The following is an 8,295-nucleotide window of genomic DNA, read 5'->3' as shown; positions in this document are numbered from 1 at the left end:
TGGGCCAAGCCAGTGGTTGGGCTTAAAAACAAGGCAATTGTCTTCGAAAACTTAAATATTGTTTCTCTAGGATTTGTGGTTGTGTAGCCTCGAGATATTCCACAGGGAATGCTGGGAGTGCCAGGCTGAGGTGAAGTGACCCTGCTGAGGCCAGGCTGGAAGGTTTCAGAGAGACGCTCCTGGACCTCTGAGCTGAGGTGCCTGAGGAGACTCATGGAGGTGGCACTTCCAAAAGATGGTGTCGGTTGAGGAGGAGTGAGTGCTTCCCATCCCACCTTTCCTGCACTCCCTCCTTGTTCCCTGGCTGCTTGATTTTGGTTTTTTTTAACACTGCGTTTTCTTAGTTTGTCCTTCCCTGTGCACTCTTTTGCTGAGGGGGACAGGGAGGCTGGAGAGAGGCAGAGATCCACAGGCTGTGGCAAAAAACTGCTGCTTCATCACAGAATCCCAGGATCCTTGAGACTGGAAAAGATTTCCAAGGTCGTGGAGTCCCAGCTGTGCCCCGTGCCCACCTTGTCCCCAGCCCAGAGCACTGAGTGCCACCTCCAGGTGCCACCTGCAGGGATGGGCACTGCAGAGCTCCCTGGGCAGCCCCTGCCAAGGCCTGAGCCCCCTTTCCATGGGGAAATTCCTGCTGCTGTCCAAGCTGAGCCTCCCCTGGCCCAGGCTGAGGCCGTTCCCTCTGCTCCTGTCCCTGTTCCCTGGGAGCACAGCCCGACCCCCCCGGCTGTCCCCTCCTGTCAGGGGCTTGTGCAGAGCCACAAGGTTCCCCCTGAGCCTCCTTTTCTCCAGGCTCAGCCCTTCCCCAGCTCCCTCAGCCCCTCCTGCGGCTCCGGCCCCTTCCCCAGATCCCTTCCCTGCCCTGGACACGCTCCAGCCCCTCCAGGGCTCTCCAGAGCTGGACACAGCCCTGGAGCACAGAGGGACAATCCCTGCCCTGCTCCTGCTGCTGCCAGAGGGAAATTCCAGCAGATCCAGCCCCCCTGGAATAAAAGGCTTTCCAGGGTTCCTTGGGTGAGACCCCTCCTTTGGTTTTCCCTTGTTCTTGTACATTAAACACGTTCCCTGGTGGAAACTGAGATTCCCGAGGAGCCCAAATCCTTCTGCCTAAACCAATTCCCTGCCCACCTTGCCCATGGCTCCTCCACTGGACCTGGACTCTTCCCATCCTCCTCACAATTCCTGTTCCCTCATCCCTGCCTCCATCCCTTACCTCTCCTTTTCTGTTCCTTAAGTGTCAATATCACTTTTCACATTTGGATTATGGAAAAAAAAAATCTTCCAGAATGTCCTTGTTAACCACAGAAAGCTCTTCCATATGTTCTCCAGTTTTCTGGGCATGACAATATGGACATTTGGAATGAGAACATGGAAGGACGGGATACACAGGACATTCTGCAAAGCCAACATTTCCCAAATATTTTATTACGTGGGAAGAGCAGGAATGAAGCACTTGTTGAGGCATCTCTGCTCTGACTCAGAACTCTGGGGTTCCTCTGCCAGGAGAGGTCCTTGACAATGTAAGATCCCAGTCAGGCACAATTTTATGGAAGTATTGATACAGTGGGAACATCTGGGATGGACAAAAGCGTGGCCAGGTCTCCCTGTATCAACCAAAAATCCAGAAATCCGAATAAACACAGCAAGTCCTGAAAATATTCGAAATATCCCTACAATATCCTAAACCCAGGCAGAATTTAGAGGCAGAAGAAGAGGTTGGGTTCCGGAAAATCCAAGAACATGGGAACAAAAGTCACCTTTAACACACAGACATTGCTGTTCTGTGGATAACTGAGATTATGGATCCTCCTTTCTCATGGATTTGTATCGGGAGGCTGATTTTGGTACGGAGGACAGAGGGGATGGCTCCCAGTGCCAGAGGGCAGGGCTGGATGGGAGCTTGGGAATCAGGAATTGTTCCCTGGCAGGGTGTTGAGGCCCTGGAATGAAATTCCCAGAGCAGCTGCGGCTGCCCCTGGATCCCTGGCAGTGCCCAAGGCCAGGTTGGACACTGAGGCTTGGAGCAGCCTGGGACAGTGGGAGTGGGATAAGGTGGGACTGGATGGGCTTTAAGGTCCATCCCAACCCAAATCAGTCTGGAATTATTTGTTTTCAGACTTTCCTTTCTCTGTTTTCTCCCACAGCAGCCGTGAGCTCTGTCTGCTGCCAGCTCTGCTCTGCAGCATTTTCTCCTGAAATCCTGAAATCCTGCCATCCCTGTTCTGCATCCATTTATTGTCTCCCGTCACTGTCCATAAAATCTCTGGAGCAGAGCTGAATTTTCTGCTGTTCCCACCACAATGAGACACAAACCTGGAGACGGAGTTTCTGAGGCAACACGCTTTGACAGGAAGAAATGACATCCCAAGGGTGACAGAAATAACAAATCCAGGCATTTCCCAGCGGGGAGCTATGCAGCAGGATGACATTCTAATTATCCTGCAAGGTCAAGAGAACCAGGAGATCATGGACTCGCTGAAGGAACTGGGTTGGAAGGGACCTTAAATCCCACCCAGTGCCACCCCTGCCATGGGCAGGAACACCTTCCACTGTCCCAGGCTGCTCCAAGCCCTGTCCAAGCTGGCCTGGGACACTTCCAGGGATGGAACAACCTGGGACAGTGGAAGGTGTCCCTGCCCATGGCAGGGGGTGGAATGAGGTGATCTTTAATCCAAACCCAAACCAGCCTGGGGCTGCTCGATCCACTCTCCCCTATTTTGTTATTCCTTTGGTTCGTGCTGTGGGTGATGGACACTGAGGAACAGACTCGTCCCAAGCCTGTTGCCAGGCTGGAACAGCTCCTGGAAGAGCTGCACTGCAGATCCTGCTTATCCTGCTCAAATAACCAGAATGAACCTAAATATCTGCAGCATTGCTTCAATCCCTGACCTGTCAGAGCCGTGACGAATGTCCCTCTGCAGTGACAGATTCCGGGAGAGGCTGGAGCGGGATCGATGCTGATTTATCACACTCCACGCTGTCCTTGCCAGCAGTGATGACTCTCTGCAGATGGAGAGGCAAGAAAAGACTGGGATGGCTCCTGAGCTGTATCCAAGGAGGAAAAGGAGCCCTTGTGTGAGCGTGGCTGCGTCACTGGGCTCCTGCAAGGAGTGGGCAGTGGCCTCTGGCAAGGCCCTGAGTGGCTTGGCTGCTCCAAGAACCGTGGAAAACAGGGAGAGGAGCTTTGGGATTGAGGGGAAATGTAAGGGATGAGTGGCTGTTATCCACAGTTCCTACTCCTCGGAGTCTGCAGTGAAGCATCCAGGGGTAACAAAGCTGTGGAGCTGGCAGGGGGTTCTACTCAAGCACTTACTCCTTTCGGGCTTGGTTTAAAACTGATTCTAAAGTCTGGCTTTAGTGATTATCTATGGCGAGCAGAGAACTCTGCACAGGCACCACTCAGGAACGTCAGGGTCACCTTGGAAGGGTTGTAGATTTTCCCCGGAGGCACACAGAGCTTCCTTTGTGGGAATCCTGTTTATTCGGACAGAAAATGCGTCTAAAAGTCATGGAATGGTTTGGGCTGGAAGGGATTTTAAGGATCATCCTATTCCTACCCCCTGCCATGGGCAGGGACACCTCCCACTGTCCCAGGCTGCTCCCAGCCCCAGTGTCCAGCCTGGCCTTGGGCACTGCCAGGGATCCAGGGGCAGCCACAGCTGCTCTGGGCAGAGAAATTCTCAGATGCCACTGAAGTTATCCAGGATTTTCAGATCCATTCAGGCACTGGACATCCCTAAATCACCTGGAAAACAGTGGCCTGTGTACAGTCATTCACTGAAATGATCTGGAGCATGTCTGGACTTAGGAGTTCCGTAACCAGGCCCTCGCTGGTGCTGAGGAGCAGCCCAGATTCACACTGGGTGGAGATGTGGCTATGAAGATCCTATGTTTTTTTTAAATTTTTCCCATTTAGGGACAAGATTCCAAGGAGCTGGCGCTCATCCCCTGCTCTCAGTTCATGACTGAAACCTGGTTCTGCTGCAGCCTCAACTATTTTTCCTTCTTTTCTGATCTTTTCCCCTGGAACCCAGAGGGAAAAATCCAGCGCGCAAAGCAGGAGCTTCCTGTTGCAATGCCGTGAATGTTCTGTGGAGACGAGCCAGCTTTGCTCCCGGTGGGTGCAGAGCATTCCTAGAGGGACAGGGAATGTTCCACCTGGAAGAGCAGCCGGCTTGAGCCTCTCAGGGCCAGAAGTGAAGGGCGGCATCCCTAACGTCCTTCCTTCATGGCAGCAAGGAGCTGAATTCCCAACCCCTTCCCTGTTTGCCTGCTCCGAAGGTAAATCCTGCCACCAGCAGAGGGAAAGAATCCAGGAGGGAAAGTTCGGTAGGAAAACAATGGGAGGAACTGAACGTTTTCCAAAAACAATGAGTGGGCTTTCAGGAAGGGGTATTGGAGGGTGAAAATTCCTGTTAATGAGCAGCTCTCCTCGGGAGGATCCAACACCCAGCAGAAATATGCAGGGGTAAGTTGGGAACAAGACTGTTCATGCAAGGAAAACAAAATGATCCCGTCCCAGGCTGTAATGGCATCCCGAGAACTTTGGAGGTGATGCAAAAATTTCCACTGGATAAGTTTTGGATGGGATCTACAGCAAATGAACTTCACAGGGAATCCAGATCCGAGCAGTGGGGTCATCACTGTGTTCAATAAAGTGGCTGGGAAATGGTTTTATTTTGGGAAGGCTCTCCAGGGGCAAGGATTTCATCCTCTGGGGACTCCTGAGAACCATCATCCCTACACAACCCCCTGCTTCTCCCGAGGTGGGGAAACCACAGGATCTCCAGGGTGGGAAAAGGCACCCAAGGTCATCCAGCGACCTGGATTAAAAGTGGGATGGGATGAGGGGAAGTGAGGAAGGTGAGAGGAGACCTAGAGGTGTGAAAGGGGATACAGGGAAGAGTGGTGAGCCAAAGGACTGAAGATCCCAGGGAGAAACACTAGAGGATTGAGAAACTGCTGAGGGGCACTTGGAAATTATTTTGAAGGAAGCGTTGGAGTATGTTGGGAATCTGGGACAGCTTCCTGTGATTATCCTCTAAAACAGGCAGGGCACTGGAGGCTTTCTCTGCTGGATTTTTAGAGGAGGCTCTGAATTTATTTCTCAGCCCAGAATCCAGAATTTCCCCCCGTGCCAGCTGTGGCCACCATTCCATGGATTTCCTCCTGGTGTTGCCCACCCCTTTCTCTGGAACAAGGATCCCAAATTGCTTTACCAGAATTCACTCAGTTGGGATCACCCCACAAATTTTCACCTTGTTGGGGCTCCAGCATCTCTCTACACTGGGATTCCTTTGCCTGAACCCTATGGGATGTGGATCAGGTCCTTAAATGAGGAAAAAAGTTGTCCATGCATTTTTGGGAGGGGGAGTGTCTGGTTTTGCTGCTGGTTTGGCATTTCCCCTCGAAGGCTTCAGGTTTGTGCCTGCCCAGGGGATGAAACCTCATCCAAAACGTGCCTTTCACAGTTCTATTAAGGAAAAAAGAATAACGTGGGGGAATTTTCTAGATTCCACCCAATCCATAATAAATTTGAAAAGTTAATTTGCTGCAGCTGCTTCCTAACTGCTCCTAAGGCCACAACTCCACATGATTACACAACCACAGCAACTTTTATGGCTCAGTGCAAACACTACCCTGGTTTTGTTGTTCTACAAAAACCAATATTTGGTTTAAAGATTCCCTTGGATTTTTAATCCACTTTGCTTGGGAGGCCCACTCGCCACCAGGATTTTTAGAGCCTTCACTTGCTTTTGTGCCTCCTGTTTGCAACATCTCTGCACACACAAATTACAAGTCCAGCAGGAGCAGGGCAGGGATTGTCCCTCTGTGCTCCAGGGCTGTGTCCAGCTCTGGAGAGCCCTGGAGGGGCTGGAGCGTGTCCAGGGCAGGGAAGGGAGCTGGGAAGGGGCTGGAGCCCCAGGAGGGGCTGAGGGAGCTGGGAAAGGGCTGAGCCTGGAGAAAAGGAGGCTTAGGGGGAACCTTGTGGCTCTGCACAAGCCCCTGACTGGAGGGGACAGCCGGGGGGGGTCGGGCTGTGCTCCCAGGGAACAGGGACAGGAGCAGAGGGAACGGCCTCAGCCTGGGCCAGGGGGAGGCTCAGCTCGGACAGCAGCAGGAATTTCCCCATGGAAAGGGGGCTCAGGCCTTGGCAGGGGCTGCCCAGGGAGCTCTGCAGTGCCCATCCCTGCAGGTGGCACCTGGAGGTGGCACTCAGTGCTCTGGGCTGGGGACAAGGTGGGCACGGGGCACAGCTGGGGCTGCCCGGGCTGGGAGGGATTTGCCAGAATCAGGGATCCTGGGATATTGGGGAAAAAATCCCAGCTTCCATCTGCTGGGAAGGTGTGAAACACCTCACTGGTGTCTCCAGCTGGGGTCCCTCACACAGGCCTAGGCTGAGACTCAGCTCAGAGCCGCGTTCCTGCCCCTGCTCTCCCCTCCCCAATCCCCGTGTCCAGGGTTGGACACAAACCCGGGCAGCCCCTGGCTGTGCTAAGAAAAGTTCTGCCTCTGCACGGAGCCAGCTTTGCCCGAGGACTCTGTCAGCCAAAATCACAAGGATATTTCTATTTAAATCCCATCCAGTGTGTGCACATTGGGAATATTTTTACCCTGGTAGCGCACACGCCGCTACCAATAAGATGGGGATTGTTGCTATAAGCTGGCTGTTAAAATCCAGCCTGGACTAAAAATTGTTGTAGAAGGTCTCAGCCTAGGAGGCGTTTGTTTGTTTGGACAGGTTATTTAAGACAAGGAATGAAAATAATGAGTGGGTGTGGGCTCCCACCTTGCATTTTTCTGTTTAAAAAGGTCTTGCACGGTATTTCCTGGTGATTGGATCCTGGCAGAATCGGAGAGGGAATTAAAAACTCAGCAGGTAAATTCTGGGATTCTTTTTGCGGGGAAAAAAAATCTTCAGGGTGAGAACAACTGCCCATCCAGTCTGGAGTGTTTCCCCACTGAGAATGCAGCAGGAATATTCAAGGCCTATCCACAGAGGTGGAATAAATGGGAGTAGAAATGCTCAGTTTTGCATTTCTCTGGGATTAGAGCCTTTCCTAATGAGCCTCAGGAAGGCCTGAAGAGGTGGAACTGTGCTCCTGGATCTTCTTCATCCACAGGTGGAAGTGACTGGCTCAGCAAAACGAGTGCCCACCTGCTGAGCTTCATAGAGCAAAGACACCTAAATTCACATATAAACAACAGGCCTGACATCCAGCGCCCTCCAGGAATTCCACGGAGCTGTGGTGCTGAGACACATGGACCAAAGATTTATAAAAAAAAACCAAAACCCCTGGATGCCAAAAAAACCCCCAGGCTCCTAAATCCATGCTTGGCCAAACAAACAAACAAACAACCAACACCTGATTTGGAGCGCCAGTGGCTTGGCCCCAGGTCTGAGGGCTTTGGCTGACGTGACTTGTCCAAAGCCACACAGGAAATCTGCTGCAATTCCAGGAACAGAGCGCAGATCCCGGGCTCTAACCACAGGCTGCCTCTGTTCTCGTGGTCGGCCCTCCTTCCCACGAGGAAGCTGAAGCCGGGATCTCGCCGCGGCCACAGCCGGAGGTGCCCACGGGGAACGGAGCTGAGGACGTTCCTTGTTCTCGGAGTTTGGGAGCTGTGTGGTGACCCTGGAGCTCCTCAGGACACCCAGGGTTAGGCGCCAGAGCTCGAGGACAGCATCCCCAGGGAAAAAGAAGGGAAAGAAGGAAAAGAAAGGAAAGAAGGGAAAGAAGGAAAAGAAGGGAAAGAAGGAAAGAAGGAAAAGAAGGGAAAAAAGGAAAAGAAGGAAAAGAAGGAAAAGAAGGGAAAGAAGGAAAAGAAGGAGAAAAGGGTGGGTTGGTAGAACTGCTGTAGGCACAGAGAGGTGGGAGAAGAGCTTTAATTTCTAAATGAGCTGCTTGTGGGGTACACAGCAGGACAGATCCTCTGCCCACAAGGGATCATGGAATCATGGAATCTTTGACTGGGTCAGGTTGGGAGGGACACCGAAGCTTATCCACGGGCAGGATGGATTGTTCCAACCTGGCCTTGGACACTTCCCGGGATGGGGAAGCCGCAAGCCCTTCACAGAATTCCATCCCAATATCCCATCTAACCCTGCCTGTTCCAGGTGGAAGCCATTCCCCCTCATCCTGCTTCTGTCCAAGATTGGATTGGTTTAGACACAATTATTGTGCGGGTGAGGAGGTGCTGGGGACACAAAAAGCACCGAGGCAGAGTTTTCATAAGGAAATGTTGAGTTTCTGCTCGGGGTCTGTGCGTTTGCCATCGTGCAGGGCGAATTCC

Source organism: Hirundo rustica, chromosome 2 (assembly GCF_015227805.2).
Source record: "Hirundo rustica isolate bHirRus1 chromosome 2, bHirRus1.pri.v3, whole genome shotgun sequence".
Lineage (NCBI taxonomy): Eukaryota > Metazoa > Chordata > Aves > Passeriformes > Hirundinidae > Hirundo > Hirundo rustica.
This window is presented reverse-complemented; position numbering follows the sequence as displayed.